Source organism: Cavia porcellus, unplaced genomic scaffold (genome assembly GCF_034190915.1).
Source record: "Cavia porcellus strain 051 isolate PalLab524CR breed Dunkin Hartley unplaced genomic scaffold, mCavPor4.1 scaffold_15, whole genome shotgun sequence".
NCBI classification, from domain to species: domain Eukaryota; kingdom Metazoa; phylum Chordata; class Mammalia; order Rodentia; family Caviidae; genus Cavia; species Cavia porcellus.
The window spans coordinates 58,833,752-58,850,705 of NW_026947498.1; the positions used below are offsets into that span (position 1 = coordinate 58,833,752).

At 36.7% G+C, this 16,954-nt stretch overlaps 1 protein-coding gene across 2 annotated transcripts in view; it reads left to right on the plus strand.

Annotated features, from left to right (window-relative positions):
- The first annotated feature begins 4,354 nt into the window (after positions 1-4,354).
- The window catches only part of LOC100734714 (cell surface glycoprotein CD200 receptor 2), a 38,645-nt gene continuing 26,045 nt past the window's right edge, over positions 4,355-16,954 (plus strand). The window contains exon 1 of one of the 2 annotated variants that reach the window (XM_063224956.1): positions 4,355-4,471. The gene's annotated coding sequence lies outside the window, so the exon portion shown is untranslated. Of the gene's footprint in view, positions 4,472-16,383; positions 16,657-16,954 lie in introns of those variants that run through there. The other variant, XM_063224955.1, reaches the window with a different exon arrangement.

Genomic DNA, 16,954 nt, shown 5'->3' on the forward strand with positions numbered 1-16,954 from the left:
TAACAAAAGAAGATAGAATATAGAAATTAGAACTGAGAACCATTTTTAAAATATAAATATAAAATATAAAAGTTAGAACAGACAGCCATTTTTATTATGGCTTCTATACAAGAGTATTGTCATAAAATATACAGATAAATGTAGGCCCACTAAACACTGATGGAGATGCATATACACAAAACCACTCACATAAACGTAGCACATAAATAACAGCCAAGCACCAAATTGGGTTCTTCTACACAGAGGGAAAACAAGAGAGCTGAATTTCATCCCCGTTGTGAAGTAAAATTTGAAACTGGGCCGTGGACCTGGCTGGCTTACCACTGGAGTTCTCACATCTGGATTCTGGCTCTACAATTGAAAAATTAAGGAACCATGTAATCCCACAGTCTTTTGGTCCCAAGGACTCTCACACCCATTCCCAATCTGTCAGGCGCTTGTCTGTTTTGAACATTCAGTCCTTCTTCCCAGAAAGTCTTCCCTAAGTAACCCAACCCTTCCTCCAAACTGCCAACAAAAGCCCGACTTTTGCATGTGTCTCAGCTGGATTCTTGTGCATGCACATTTGGCTGGTTGGCTTGTTTCTCTATTAATTTAGACTCTGCTTGACAAAAATGTGTTGATTTGCATATTGGTCAGTGATCTTCAGGGCTTTACCCTGCGTGTGTTCATAACAAGATGTGACATCAAGTATTATACCTGTGAATAAAGTCAGCTTCTACAGGACAAGAATTATTGCACTCTTTTTAAATTCTTTCAGAACTCAAGCTGTTATATAGTTTGAGCCACAGAGAATTGTGGGGAACAAACTGTACAAGTGAAGAACATTATTATTTAACAGATCCTAAGAAACTGATTTACATGTCCTATTTTTAACCTCTCATATGACTACAACCTATCTAAAACAATGTCTAGTTTCACTTGCTTTGAAACCAGGTGCAGCCAAGGGTAATAGTTAAACTACATCGGTGTGACTCAGAAAGCTTCCAAGAATTTACTAGATCTTCATTTTCATTTACATAAAGCTTTCTAAAAATCTTTTTCAAACATATTTTCTTCTCTCCAGATTTCATAGGCACATCTTCCTTCGAATATTGGTGAATAAAGTCCTTCCATTTAATTATACTCTTACATATTGAAAAAGAGGCTGAAGTTACAAAGATTCCTGTAAATTTTTCATTATTTAGCTCAAGAATATTTATCAAGCACCAGCTGTGTACCACCCACTGTTCAAAGTTTCAATGTACAAAGATAAATAAGACATGATACAATTCCTACCTACTGATGATCAAATAGCAAATAGCAAATATCTAACATAAATGTCTCCATTTTATAACAAAGAATGTATGCCCAAATATTAAGGGAGGGGGGGCTGGGGATTTAGCTCAGCAGTATAAGCACCTGCCTTGCAAGCATGTGGTCGTGAGTTCGATCCCTGCTACAGGTAAAAAAAAAAAAAAAAAAATATATATATATATATATATATATATATATATATATATATATATATAAAGGGAGTTATATAGCTAATATTTATAGCTGGACCCAGGACTGTCTAAATTTTGGAACATTACTTGTAATTGTGCAGCTAAGAATTTTCCCCATACATTGAAATATGTAAACTATTTAACCAAATATCCACAATGCTTTACTTATATTCAACTAAAATTTTTACAGAGCCATAAAAAATAATGATTATCATTGACTAGAATTTGAAATATTTTTCTGCATGAAAATCACTGCTCCACTGAGCCCCTGCTGTAATGCTGTTTAACAGAACTTTCTAAAAGATAGACATGTTCTATTTTTCCAGGTGGAGTAGTTTCTAGCCATATGGTACTGAGCCCTTAAAATATGGCTAGTCAAACTGAAGAATTCAGATATTTTATTTTGTTGAATTGAATTTAAATTTAAGTATCCACAAATGGCTACCAGCTGCCATCCAGGATAGAACAATTCTATAGGGTACAGGTCATAACATTAGGGGTGACCAGGATTTATCTTATACTGCAGGAAAATCTTTGCCTTCACAGGTATAAGGGTGTTTAACAGATATTTTACCTGTTTTAATGTTTAGTGGGAGCTCAGATAAAAGTACAGTAGAAAGACAAACAGACAATAGTGCTAATAGACAAAAATCAAAAGGATCTTTACAAAATAAAATAAGTGATTATGACTGCTATTCTACATAATGCTTATGGGTAGGAAATGGATTGTCTATTCATATATGAAGGAAACTAGTTATATTTGGAGCAGTAGAGAAAGTAAACTTGTGTTTACAGAAGTTCGTTTTTCAGTGAAATGGCAGTTATTTTTATCTATATAAGTTTGGTCATCTTACTAAATATTAATGAGTTCTGTGGTCTGAAATGAATTGAATGAAGGTAGGAAGGAGAAAAACATTATTATTTTCTTCTTAAATAAAATGCAGGCACAAGCAAACCTGAAACCTTAAGTCTTTATCCAAACACCAAGAGGGAAAAAGTTTTCACTTTTCACAGATTCAGGAGCTGGCTCAACAGTGGGCAAGACACCCTTCTTCTATCACTAATTCCCAGAATCTTCTGATTTGCACAGCAGCATTTAAGGATTTTTTGAATAAAAGCATGCCCTCTTTTTCCTATTCAGTTCACATTTCCACACCATAAAGATATCCAAATTGCTGCCCAGTGTAATAAAATTTCATCTTTGGCTCTGTTTGTACACTGATGACATTGAGGTGACCTGACCAGGGTCCAGATGATTCAGTAAAAAAGAAACCTTTTTATTTACTTATTTTTATGTTATGGGGAAAAGGCACAACAAAATTTCATAACAAAATAATAGGAGAATAACAATCAGTATATTGTATATGGTTATCTTTAATTGCTCAGAGTATAAAATATAGGCACAAAAAATTCTCCAATCAACATTAGTACAAATCCTCCTTTTCAATGAACTAAAAGACACTATTCATATAATTGACTTACATTTTGTCCCTTTTCCTTTTCTCTACTTTCTGTTCCCTCATCCTAGTTCCTTCTTTCCTATGAATAATTTTTTCCATTCCACAATATCTATTGTACATTTTAGACCTTATTTATACTTTGAGTTTCTCACAGCATGACACAATATGATGTTTACACATGTGAGTGTGATTTATTTCATTTCTGAGTATGGTCTCAAATTGTATCCATTTACCTATAAAAATCTCAAGTTTATCCTTCTTTATGACTGAGTAGTACTACGTTGTATAAAAATACCACAGCTTTTTTTATCCATTCCTCAGTTGATGAGCATCTGAGTTGTTTCCAAGATTTAACTATTACAAATTGTTGCTGCTATAAAAACAGGTGCACATTTATCACTGTGATATGACATTTTTAATTCTTCTGGGAAAGATACCCAGAAGGGGAATAGCTGGGTCTAATGGGACCTCTAATGCTAGTTTTATGAGGAATTTCTATACTGATTTCCACAGTGGTTGTACTAGTATGCACTCCCACCAATAGTAGAGAAGGGTTCGTTTTTATCCACAGCATTTGTTACTGGTTGATTTCTTGATGATAATCATTCTTTCTGGAAGAAGATGAAATCTCAGAGTTGTTTTTAATTTGCATCTCCTGAGTGACTGATAATACTCAACATTTTTTCATATATTGGTTTAACATTTGTATTTCTTTATCTGAGAAGTGTGTATTCATCTGAGATGCCCATTTTGGGGGGTTGGCGAAAAGAGACCTTTTTAGTGGAATCACTGACACCAGCTGTCTGAGTTACTTTTTATTCGTCACTGAGACAAAATACCTGAAGTCCAAAGTTGGGAAAGGAAAGGTTTATTTCTTACAGTTTTTGGAGGTTTCAATCTGTACTCAGTTGGCTCGAAGGCAGGCGGGCATGGCTGGGCCCCAGTTCATGGCAGCTGCAAACAGCAAGCAGGAACCAGCAAAGAGCAAGACACACCTTCTTCCTGCCATTATGTCACATCCTGGCTCCACCCCTAGGTGGGTGTAGCACTGACACAATCAATCCAAGCACTAGACAATGCAAATGCACAATGCAAACTCATGAGGCCTGGGGGCCACAGACATAAACCATGACACCAGCTAACACCTATCTGCCAACACCACTGGGCAGAGGGCAAACAGAGACCAACATCTATAGAACTCTCAGGCAACCATAATTTTCTCCTTTTAATTATGAGAAATTACTTTATACATATAAGACACTGTCATGGTTTATATTTGTGTCCCCCAGGCCTCATGTGTTTGCATTGTTCATTTGTGATGGTTCATTGTATAGTGCTTGGATTGATGGTGTCAGTGCTCTACCCACATAGGGGTGGAGCCAAGATGTGATGTAATGGTAGGAAGAAGGTGTGTCTTGCTCTTTGCTGGTTCGAGTTTGCTGTTGGTGGCCGCCATGAACTGCAGCCCAGCCATGCCTGCCTGTCTTGGAGCCAACTGAGTGTGGACTGAAACCTCCAAAAACTGTAAGAAATAAACCTTTCCTTTCCCAACTTTGGGCTTCCAATATTTTGTCTCAGCAACGAGCATAAAGTAACTAAGACAGACACCATGTGTATTAATAAAAAGGTACAGGATACATTTTTTGATTTTAATATGGAAATGTCAGTACCTGTTTTCTGTCTTTGCTTCTCTGCAGTGGAATAAATAATTCAACCACTCTATAAGAAAGAAACTCCTGCTCTCCCTCCCTCAAATCTTCCCACTCCTCAGAGAGAGGTCATCCCCTTCCACAAGTGTCTGGTGTCTCTGTCCACACCTTGGGAAGACAAAGGAGTGATTAGCTCTTGTGTTTGAGTCCTGGAATTTTATGTGATTGAAGGAGATTATATGAACAGAAGATTACACTGGGCAGGGATTTGAGCTTGATGAATGGAGGATTTTAGTCTAATAGAAACTTGAGATAATTAACAAGAAAAGAGAAGATGCTAGATGGAGACAAATGTTTGGGAAAGAATTATGGCGTGAAGGGGATAGGTAAAAGGGGCACTGAACAGGAAATTTCAGGTGAGTAAGGAAAACAGAGTTAAACATTCCAAGAATTAAATGCTGCATTTTTCATTCAATGTCCATAAAATGAGCAATCATCCCCAAATCTGTGCTTGGCACCTTGGGGGATTTCTCCATTTCTGCCAGCTCCTCATTGAATTGGCAGCCCAGTGCACACAGTAATCCATCTTGCCACAGAACATTACAGTAGCCCTCTATGGGCCATCTGGCCAGTATTTGGACCAGTATCTGCTGACCATCTTGTTAGTATATTCCAGGACAATTTTAGTCCAAAGAGCTCCCTGGCTTCCTTCCTGGGTAAGGGGAGGAAGCTTTCAACTCTTGAATGGATGAGGTTCCACTCAAGCTGAATAGTGATCTGAAGTAGAAAGCCCTGCAAGGTAAGGATAGTGAATCACTGACTGTGGATGTCATATTCATATTTCTCACATAGATTCCACACACTTTTTTGTGCCACTGCTAGTTTTCTTTGAAGTCCATATTACTTAAGGGAGGCTGACCTTGCCTTCAGTTTTTGGATGGGTTCTTATTGGTCCAATGAAAAAAGTCTGTCTGACTTTCAAGTACACAGTTGTTTCTTAGCTTGGATTTACAAACCTTGCCCTAATATGTGAGCTGTTTACTAAAGGTTGATATCCAGCTTTCCACATGAGCCCATTCAGGTTTCCAAATTGCTCCTGCTTGGCCTCATTAAAATCTACCACTCTGGTGTACTTGAGGCCTTTCATAAATTCAGTGTAAAATTTTTTTCAAGTTCTAGTCAAAAGAGCCCATTTGATCTGTGTTTCTCAAAGGATGACCAAAAATCTTCCCAGGGTTTGAAATTTAAAATGCATATCTTTGGGTCCTATGCTAAGGGGCTGTGAGTCAAGAATTCTGAAGCAGCACCCAGGAATTTACATTTAAACTAGCATTTCAATTAAGATAAAAGCTGAGTAGCTTTAACATTTTTTGAGTATGCTTTTTTAAAATTGCTCATCCCACAACTATGGTTGCTGATGTACAATGCCACAATAAGCTCATATGCAAATACAATTTCTCAGAATAGGTGTGTAATGGTTATAGTGGACTCTCAAATCTGATTTGTAGCTTCAATTCTTCAAACCATTTTCCATATCCTCCTTTGCCCTTAACCAAGCCAAGCATGTGTTTTTTTTTTACTTAGCAGATCAGGTACAACATGACAGAATTATTTTTTCTGTAAGCCTTCACAAGAGTCTAGCTGTAGTTCATATATATTACTTTGTAAAATGGAAATTTTACAGGAGAATCATATGCAAAGATGTCTTTGAAACTGAACACAGAGTTTCAATGGAAGTAAATTTTTTCAATAAATTCTAAAAACTGCTAATGTTATAGAAGAAGGTTGCTAATACATTAGAACTCAACAATGACTAAAAATAAAATATAGTTCAAGAAATGGCCCGTCCCTGCATGAAACTCATTCTTCCCCCTAACAGAAAAGTCTCCTACTAAAAGTATTTCCTCAACCAAATAATTCCTCAATTCACCACTGTTTTCTGTTACCTCCTTACATTTTTTAATTTCTTAGGTTTAGAGCTTTTATTAGTTCAAATCATTAGATTAGCATATTAATTAATCGCTAAACAACTTTCTCACATGTGTGCAGCCATTGCTTAGAGAGCATGATTCTGAGGTACTAACAGCCAGTGAGCTGAGTTTCAGTGGTTTCTCCCAGAAATATATCAAGACAGAGGTAAAAGTGCTAAAAATGTATTTGAGATCAGACCTGATGTATCATGGGGAGGGGAGGAGGAACATGAAATAGAAAACAAACAGGAGAAGACTGGTGCTGGACAATGTACTAATGTAGCAATCGGAATTTGTCTTGTGAGAATTTACAGAGCACTGCATAACATCTGGGTTTTCTCCACCAGAGCATAAGGAGCTGGGATAAAGGGATACACAAAATCCTTCCAATGTTGGTTGTAGTCTATTCCTAGAATGTTTTCTTCCTAGACGTGTGAGTGTGCAATTGTTCATTCCTGAGTAGCCCCAGAGCCTCAGGAGCTTGAAGCACACAGTCAGCAGCCTGTAACAGGCTATATATACAGTGTGGAGAGAGATGGTTGCATCAACAGTTGTGCTGCAGCTCATGTTTTGTATCACCCAGATCCTCTTGGGCTTGGTATTAAGTCAGCCTGTTATGTACTAGTTTGTTAGGAGGTCATTTGTCAGGATTTTAAAAGAGAAAAAATTTTAAAAAACAGTATGTAGGTTAATGAGGAAAGAAACATCCTCTACAGCTGCTGTCAGCCCACTTGGTAATTATCATCTTCCTTGTCTACCATCTTTTCAGCAGTCCTGCTGGTTTAGGTTGCTTTTTGGTGTGCTAATCTAGACTACTGTGTCTGAGGAATCCGTGGTCCTGATTGCCAAGGTGAGATTGCTTGAATTGTCTAAAATGATCACTGTGTAAGAAGCCAATACAAAGTCACTATGGTGAATATTCTGAGCTCCAGACACTTTCTCTGCTGGCATTATGTGCTAGCAATGCAATCTCCTTTTCCTTATGATAATCAGGACCAATTATTCCTTTAATTATATTAACTCCTTCTCCACTCCTGCCTGTTCTCCTCAGCTACAATAGGGAGGAGTCCAAAATGACCAAGGGGACGTCATAGCTTGCAGTAAGGAGACCTCAAAGAGGTCTGAAAAGCCCTAGGAGTTTTATTTCATGGAGCGACTAAAGGCCATACTTAACTAGGTATTTTCAAAATACTGAATTTTCTTCATATGGCAAAGTGAGATATTGCAGTGGGTTGAATGCTGAAGTACATAATAAACATCTGCTTGTCTTCTATTAAGCCAAGTATAAGCAGACTTTTAAAAATATGAAATAATGGAATTCTCTCATAAAATTTCTTGCTTTGGAAATATTTTTTCATTAAATGTATTATTTACATTAAAATGTAATGGATTTACTCTTATTTTTAAATGAATTAATAAATAAATATTTAGGGGCTGGGAATTTAGCTCAGCGGCATAAGTGCCTGCCTTGCAAGTGTGCGGTCGTGAGTTCGATCCCTGGTACCGATAAAAACTAAAAAGACAAAAAATAAATAAATAAATAAATAAATATTTAAAATTTCTCAGCTTTAATTATGAATATAGTAGTGGTAGAGAAAACCCACAAAATAAAATTTGTTGTAGTCTGCAAAGGGTGCAAAAAGGTCCTGAGACCAAAGAGTCTGAGCTCCAGGCTGATGGCTGGTTCACCATATTCCTTGAGAGTTGTGGTCCTTCTCCACAGAGCAAGACCTCCTTGCAAATAAAGCCTGGAAGCGTTCAAATAGGAAGGAGGGATACAGAAACACCTTGGGGAAAGGGGGGACCTGCATAGGATTCCACTTTCTGGGACTATGCCTTCCTTCTGAATGAAACGTTATCCTAGAACCAGGATGCCCAGGTCTAAACATAATGGGGAAATTAGTTTATATACAATAAAAATCCCAGACATTTGCCCAGTAGACCTCTATATCCTTTGTCCACTCCAACTCTAATTACTTTGTTAATGATTATACAGATCTGACACTCTTTGTGGGCTTTAGATACGTCCAAGGGCCATAAAACACAAAAACTCCACTGCCTTACAGAGGGGCCAAGTCAAGCCAATATTTGGTAGGAGTCAGGCCTCAGACAATACCCTTAATCCCACCCCAAGCTCTGAAGTTTAAAACCCTCAACATTATGCCCCTCAACCCCATAATCTCTCTTTGGCCTGCTCCCAGTTTGTATGGTGTATCTTATCTTTTCTCTTTCAAATAAACCACTGGCCTTGCTGCAATCTAGGGTGTCCTGCTCAATTTTTCATTTAGGACATTAAGAACATGGATAAGACTTCTGCCCCAGAAAGTGGAATCCTATGCAGGGCCCCCCTTTCCCCAAGGTGTTTCTTTATCCCTCAGATCTAGCCCAGAAAGCTGGCTCCAGAGCACATGGACACTCTCTTTTTCTCCAGCATTTTCTTTTGTAATTTATCCCTCCATCTCTAACCCCAGGCCACCATTGATTTTTTTTGTCACTATGAACTACTTTAATTTTCTATATCAAATATAAATGTGTCAATAAAATTAATTGGGAGACAATTAAAATGAGACTCCTCTAGCACTCTGGGTCCCTATGTCAGCAAACCAAAACCCAAGTGAGCATTAATGGAAACATAAAACTTAAACTTTACCAATCAGAAGCCACCCACTCACCTTTAATTAGAGACTTTCTATAGACGACTACCTGGGCACCTCTCCTTGAGTGCAGAATAACTGCTACAACATTAGTTAAAACAAGTCTGATTTCTGTATACTGATATGTACAGAGCTGGCTAGGGTGTTTTCTGCTCCAATTGGCTCTGAAATGCAAATAAGGCCAACTGAAATGCTGCTATGTAACTGATAAGGCCAGTCTGACAGTTTCCTGTGTCCTCGCATAGTGCTCTCTGTAAAAGATTGAGTACAGCACAGCACAGCAGGATGGCAGAGCCAGTCAGCTCCAGAAATATGAGCTGGGTGCGAGCCTCAAAGTAAGAAGCTATGACTGCCCAGTGCACAAATTTTACATATCAGAAACTGAAGCAATAGCCTCCTAAAACAATTCAAATGCTATCCTAATTGAATTATCATTCTCCCTGCATATTTTTTATTTTAAAAAGCAAAACAGAAAAAAATATAAATGATGCAGAATTTTTTAAGAAGGGAAATTAACCCTAGTTACTATGTTGCATATTGTTATCTTAGAAGTAGTTGTTCAGGTTACAAGATTTAGACATGAAAAAATGATTAAACAATCAAACAATAAAAGTACAAACTGTTCTTGTGGATGAACTAACAGAGATTAGCAGTACAGTTATCTGTCTTGTACACACACATACACACACACACACACATCTTTTCCCCTCTGCCTTTTCTCCTTTGTCCTCCCCAGTTGTTCTTTCCTTTTAAGCACTTTCTTTCCTTTCCATTATCTCAATATCTACTGTACATTTTGGATCTTATTACTCTTTCAGCCTTTTATTTAAAATTTAAAATGTCTTTATTCATGTACATAGCAAATACTGTCCCCTACTTTAAAAAAAAATCACCCTCCTCCTTCCCGCCATCCCCCTCCCTCTGTTTTCTTTCTTTTTTTTTTTTTTTTGTCTTTTTGAGACAAGGTCTTGCTATGCTGTTCAGGCTAGTTTTGAACTCACTTTGTAGCTGAGGCTGGTCTCAAACTTGCAACAATCCTTCTGCCTCAGCCTTCAGCTTTTTTTATACTAGGGACACAATATCATATTTTAAAATGTGAGTTTGATTTATCTTACTTATAAGTAAGGTCTCAAGTTGCCTGCATTTACCTGTAAAAGTCTCAATATCATCCTTCTTTATAGCTGAGTAATATTCCTTTGTATAAAATACCGTATCTTTTTTATCCGTTCCATGGTGGATGGGCATTTGGGTTGTTTCCAAGAGTTAGCTATCACAAATTGTGAGATGGAATGTCTATGTTGTTTTGATTTACATTTTCAAATGACCAGTGATGTTGGTCATTCATTCATGTATTTATTTGCCATTTGTATTCCTTCATCTGAGAAGTGTGTGTTCATCTCAAATGCCTATTTTTTCTTGAAATTGAGGGGCCTGATGTTTTTCAGTTCTTCATGTGCTCTTGATATAAGTCCCTTGTCTGAGGGGCAGCTGGATAAAATTCTTTCCCATTCTGTGGGTTTTCTTTTCAGTAAGTTGTTAATTTCTTCTGAAGTTCAAAAACTTTTTAATAAGGTGAGACCTCAGTTATTGATTATTTGAAGTACTTCCCATGCAGTTTGCATTTTGTTCATGAACTCTTTCCACACCCTTATGTCAAGTTTTCTGCTGACATGATCTTCCAGTAGAGTTAGTGTTTTCACTTTAATATTTAGATCGTTCATCCTTTTTGATGTTTGTTTAGTGCATGGTGATAGACATGAGTCTAGCTTCAGTCTTTGGCATGTGCAAAGCCAATTTTACTAGCACCATTTATTAGAGAGGTTATCTTTTTTCCAGCGAACATGTTTAGCTCCTTTGTCAAAGATAACAGGCTGAATGTCTTTACAGTTGTGTCTGCATCTTCTAATCTGTTCCATTGATCCTCAGGTCTGTTTTTTTGTTTTGTTTGTTTTGGCCAATTTCATGCTGATTTTATCACAGTAGCTTTGTAGTGTAATTTCACATCAGTGGCTGCAATGCTTCCTGCCTTGCCTTTCTTGCCCAGGATTGTCTTTGCTATTCTAGGTCTGTTCTGTTTCCAAGTGAATTTTAGGAATGCTTTCTCTAGATCTGTGAGGTATGTTAATGGAACTGCATTATTCTTATTGGAACTGCATTAAATCTCTGTCACAGTTTTGGAAGGATGACCATTTTTACTATGTTCGTTCTTCCTATCCAAAGCAAGGACTGTCTTTCCATTTTCTGACATCCTTTTCAATTTCCTTTTTAGGGTACTAGAGTTTTCAATGTATATGTCTACTATATCCTTTGTTAGGTTGATTCTTAAGTATATCATTTTTTGGATGCTATTGTGAAAGCTGTTAATTCCATAACTTCTCTTTCAGTGAGTTTGTTGTTTGTGTTATTGGAATGTTACTAATTTTTGAGTGCTGACTTTATATACAGCTACACTGCTGAATTTGCTTACTAACTCTAATAGTTTTTTGATGGAGTTTTGGGGATCTTCTATGTAGAGTATCATGTCATCTGAAAATACTGATAATTTAAATTCTTTCTTTCCTATTCTTATTCTTTTTATTTCTCTCTGTTGTTTAATTGCTCTGGCTAAAGTTTTCAGAATTATATTGAATAGGAGTGATGATAGTGGGCATTCTTGTCTTGTTCTGATTTTAGAGTGAAAGGCTTTAGTTTTTGTCCATTTAGTATTAGATGTTGGCTGTTGGTTTGTCACAGATGGCTTTTATTCAGTTGATGTAGAGACTATCTTTTTGGATTTTTCTGCAGGGTTTTTATGATGAACAAGTGTTGAACTTTATCAAAAGCTCTTTCTGTACCTATTGAGATGATCATGTGATTTTTGTCTTTGCCCTGTTGATGTGGTACATTAATTTACTATTTTACATATATTGAACCATCCTTGCATTCCTGGATGAATCCCACTTGGTCATGATGTATAATCTTCTTGATGATCTGCTACATTTTATTTGCCAGTATTTTATTGAGAATTTTTGCATCAACGTTCATTTGGGAGATTGGTTTATAGTCCTCCTCTTTGGTTGGGTCTTTCTCTGATTTTAGTATCAGAGTAATACTTGCCTCCAGGAATGAGAATTGCTTCTTTGTCCATTTCATTAAAGATTTTGAGGAATATTAGATTAAATCTTTTTTAAACTTCTTGTAGAATTCAGCTATGAATTCATCATGACCTAGACTTTTCTTTGTTGATAAGTTTTTATTTATGTTTTCAATTTCAGTAACTAATACTGGGTTGTTCAGAACTTTTATGTCTTCTTGATCCAGCTTTGGTAATTTATGTTTCTAGGAATCTGTCCATTTCCTGTTTTCTGGCCTATGTTAGTAAGATTTTCAAAGTAGACATTCATAATCTTCTGAATTTCCACAGGATCCATAGTAATTTCACCTTTTTAATTCCTTATTGCATGAATTTGAGTTTTTATTTCTTTTTGTTGATAAGGTTGGCTAGGGGTTTAACAATCTTGTTTATTCTTTCAAAGAACCAGTTCTTCAATTCATTAATTCTTTGTACTGTTTTCCTAATCTGAATTGCTTTAATTTCTGCTCTGATCTTTATAATTTCCTCTCTTCTAGGGCCTTTGGGTTTGACTTGCTCTTCTTTTTCTAGAAATTTGAGATGTTACCGGTAATTGTTTATTTGTGTTCATTCTGTTTTCCTGATGTGACAATTCAATGCTGAATATTTCCCTCTTAGGGCCACTTTCATTGTGTTCCACAGGTTTCAATATATTGTATCTGCATTTTTATTGAATTGTAGATATTCTTTAATTTCCTCTGTAACTGATTGTTGTTCAGGAAGGTATTATTTCATTTCCATGTGTTTATGTAGGTTTTGCAGTTTCTTTTGTCATTAATTTCTATTTCAGGGCACTATGGTCAGATAATATGCATGGGATAATTCCAATATCTTTGCATCTACTTAAGCATGTTCTATAGGGTAATGTATGGTCTATTTTAGAGAATGTTCCATGTGCAACTGAGAAGAATGTGCATTTGGATGTTTTCGGGTGGAACAGTCTGTAAACATCTAATAATTCCATTTGTTCACAGGTTTGATTCAGTTCTGTTATTTCTTTGATGACTTTTTGTCTTGTTGATCTATCTCTTTGTGCCAATGGGGTATTAAAGTCCCATGTTACATTTGTATTATTGCATATTTTGCTTTTTATGTTTATTAATGTTTATCATATACATTTGGGATCTCCTGTATCTGATGCATATATAATTATGATTTTTATCTCTTCCTCTTTAGTTTTTCCCCTAACAAGTATGTAGTGACCTTCTTTATCTCTTTTGATCACATTTGACTTGAAGTTTATACTGTCTGCAAGCAGAATAGCTACCCCTGCTTTTATCTGAATTCTTGTGCATGGAATATTGTTTTCCACTCTTTGACTTTCAGTCTGTGAGTTTCCTTTTGAGTCAAATGTGTTTCTCGTATGTGGCATATTGTTGGATCCTGTTTCGTGATACATTCTGTCAATCTATTTCTTTTAATTGGTGAATTGAGGCCATTTACATTAACGGTTATAACTGATACGTACTAGTTTAATGTTGTTGTGTTATTTTCCTGTTGTTGTTTCCTTCCTTTTTCTCTTGTTTGATTGCTTGCCCAGCCTGGTGGTTTATTTGTGCTGTGGTTCTGGGAATTGTAGTCATTTTGAACACTCTCTAGTTTTTCTTTTGGTACTCTTTGTATTATCTGGTGAAGAGGAAGAAGAAGAAGAAGAAGAAGAAAAAGAAGAAGAAGAAGAAGAAGAAGAAGAAGAAGAAGAAGAAGAAGAAGAAGAAGAAGAAGAGGAGGAGGAGGAGGAGGAGGAAAAGGAGGAAGAGAAAGAGAAAGAGAAAGAGAAAGAAGAAGAAGAAGAAGAATTAGAAGAAGAAGAAGAGCCAAGGAAATGATGGTATTTCCTTTAATGCTGGGTCAGATTTTAAGAGAGACTTTTTTTTGCTACTAATATCCTGTGATGTTGCTAAAATCATTAGTTCTAGTAGTTGTTTTGTAGTTCTTAGTGTTTTTACCTAAGCAGTTGTATTATTTGCAAATACTTCTTTCCAAAGTTTTGTCCTTTTCTTTCTTTTCCTTTTGCCATACTGGCTAAAGCCTGCAAAAGATAATTGAATAGAATCAATTAGACTGAACAGAAAACTTGTTCCTTATTTAAAGAATATTCATTCTTTCAGCATTAAGGATGATACTTGTAGATTTAATTTTAAAGATATACTTTATCAGGCTGAGAAAGTTTCTTATAATTTTTAGCCTTTTATCATGAAAGGGGGTTAAATTTTTCAAATCTTTACCTGAAAATACTGAAACAATATAGATTCTCTCCCATATTCTGTTAATATGATGAATTACATTGATTGAATTTTGAAATTTGCATTCAGGGGGAAAAACCTCCCTTGGTCATGCTCTATCATATTCTCAGCATGTTGTTGTAGTCTAGTTGCTAGTATTTTCTGTTTTGCTGAGTTTTCTTATGAATTTTCTTCTTTCTTTTATTTTATATTTACTTTGATTTTGTATTTTGGAGATTCTTCATTTTGAATTGTGTGTCACTGTTTTAGAATTTGTAGGTTTTCTATAAAAATTTAAACCTATAGTCTAGCTTCCTTCTTTTCATTCAACAAAATATTTTCCTAATTTCCCTTGTGTTTTATCTTTGACTAATGAATAAAAATGTGGTATGGTCAAGGAGTGAATTTGTGTGATTTTGTGGCAATTGTACAAAAAATGTGTATGTTATGATTGTTCTTTTTAGTGCTTTATAAGTGTCACGTGAGCAAATTGGTTTATAGAGCTGCTCTGATTTTCTATGATTTTATTCTTTTTTCCTTTCTCCGGTCTTTTTTTTTTTTTCTCCCTAGAGTTTAGCAATTGGTGATGGAAGAAAATTGAAATTTCCTACTCTGTGTTGAATTGTCTACTTCTTTAAATTCCTTCAATCTTTTAAATGTGTGTTAATGGGAACCTGCGCATTTATAATTGTGATATTTGCAATAATACTATGTGTTAAATAGTATTATTTCACAAATGAGGAAATTGAGACTCTGAGAAGCAAAGTTCCACAGTTGGTAAGGACATAATCAGGCTTTCCAGATAGACAGTCTGCATATAGTTCCCATGCCTGGAAGGGCCTTGTGAGATAAGCTTTGCTTGCTTCTCAGATTTAGAATGTTTGCTGTATGCTTGCTGTCATGCATCCCTCAGAAAATTAAATCTACAAATAGATTCTTCATAAGGTGGATAATTAGTGAAGCGTTGCTCAGGATACAAAAGGAAATCCCTGGAACCCAGACAAGGATGGGAAAAGACAAGGGTGGGTCCTCACATGGACTTAATAGCCATCTGCTCTTGGTCCCGCTCCCTGAGTCTTCCTGTGACTGTCTTGGGAGCTTGCATGCCGGTCCCTCAGATGAATCCCAGAGTGGTCCCTCTCATGAACTTTCAGGACCAGCTATAATGGGAGACTACAGTATCACAATCATTTCACATGGTTGCTGTTTGCACCTAAGCTAGCTACAGAACAGCAAGGACAGCTCAGTTTATGAGCTGACAAGGAAGGTTTAACCTTCCATGTGACAGCTCAAGGTTCCAGGTGGCCTGTCTTGGGACTGATGTTCTTTCAGCACAGACCAATTTTCTAGCTTACAGTTTATATTGATTCAGCTGCAGGCACTCAGCTGGCACAGCTGTGTCCCCTAAAGAGTGCTGATTCCTCATATAAATGTAGTGACATACAGCTTTGGCCTGGGCTGTCTGAAAAATAAGTGAAAAAAAGTCCCCATTGCAAAGTTAAAAAGCAGCCTCCTATTCACTGGTGGGAGGCTACTACTAGAGCTAAACAGCTTGTGCCATTTAACACTGTACACGCCAGGTTTTAAATTGTGTGGTTCATGTGATTCTTTCTTACACACACCCCTCCCACAAGCTCACTCCCTTCTGCTCTGCCTCAGACATTGCAGGAAGTATGTGGATGCAGCCAGTGGGCGATGACCTTTTAGAGTAAGGAAATTAAAGTCCAGAGAGAAAGAATCATTTACCTAAATTGAAACTGGACCGGAACCCAGAAAGAGGAAGTCCTCAGGCAGTGACTTTTGCTAGACACTGTGGCCCATATTTCGCCAAGAACTATATGCAGGATGGAAGGGAAACTGTCAATGCCACTGAAATGTTTGGGGGAAAAATTGTATTCTGCTGTTTCTGGATTTCCAATAGGTTCTGTATTTATTTGTTGTGGCTGCCATAACATGGGATCACAAATTTAGTGGCTTAAAGCAACAGAAATCATTTTCTGAGCACTCTGTAATCTTGAAGTCTGAAATCAGAGTGACAGTGGTTTCAGTTTCTTCTGGAGCTCTGGAGGAGGATCAGTTCCACATCTTACTTCTAGTTTTTGGTGAGTGTCTGAAGTTATTGGTGTAGAATCATCACTGCAAACCTGCCTCTCTCCCATGTGTGTGTGCACGTGTGTGCGTCTCTCTTCTATGTATCTTTTTAAAGAATACTTGTTATTGAATTTAGAACCCATCTGGACCCAGAACTCATCGCTGATTATCTCATCTGAAAAACCTTAACTTCATTACAGCTGTGGAAAAAACTTGCTCCCCTTCCTCCCCCCAAAACAGTTAAATTCACAGGTTCCAGGAATTAAGACATGGACATACTTTTGTTATTCTGTGGGCATGTGAAGGCTC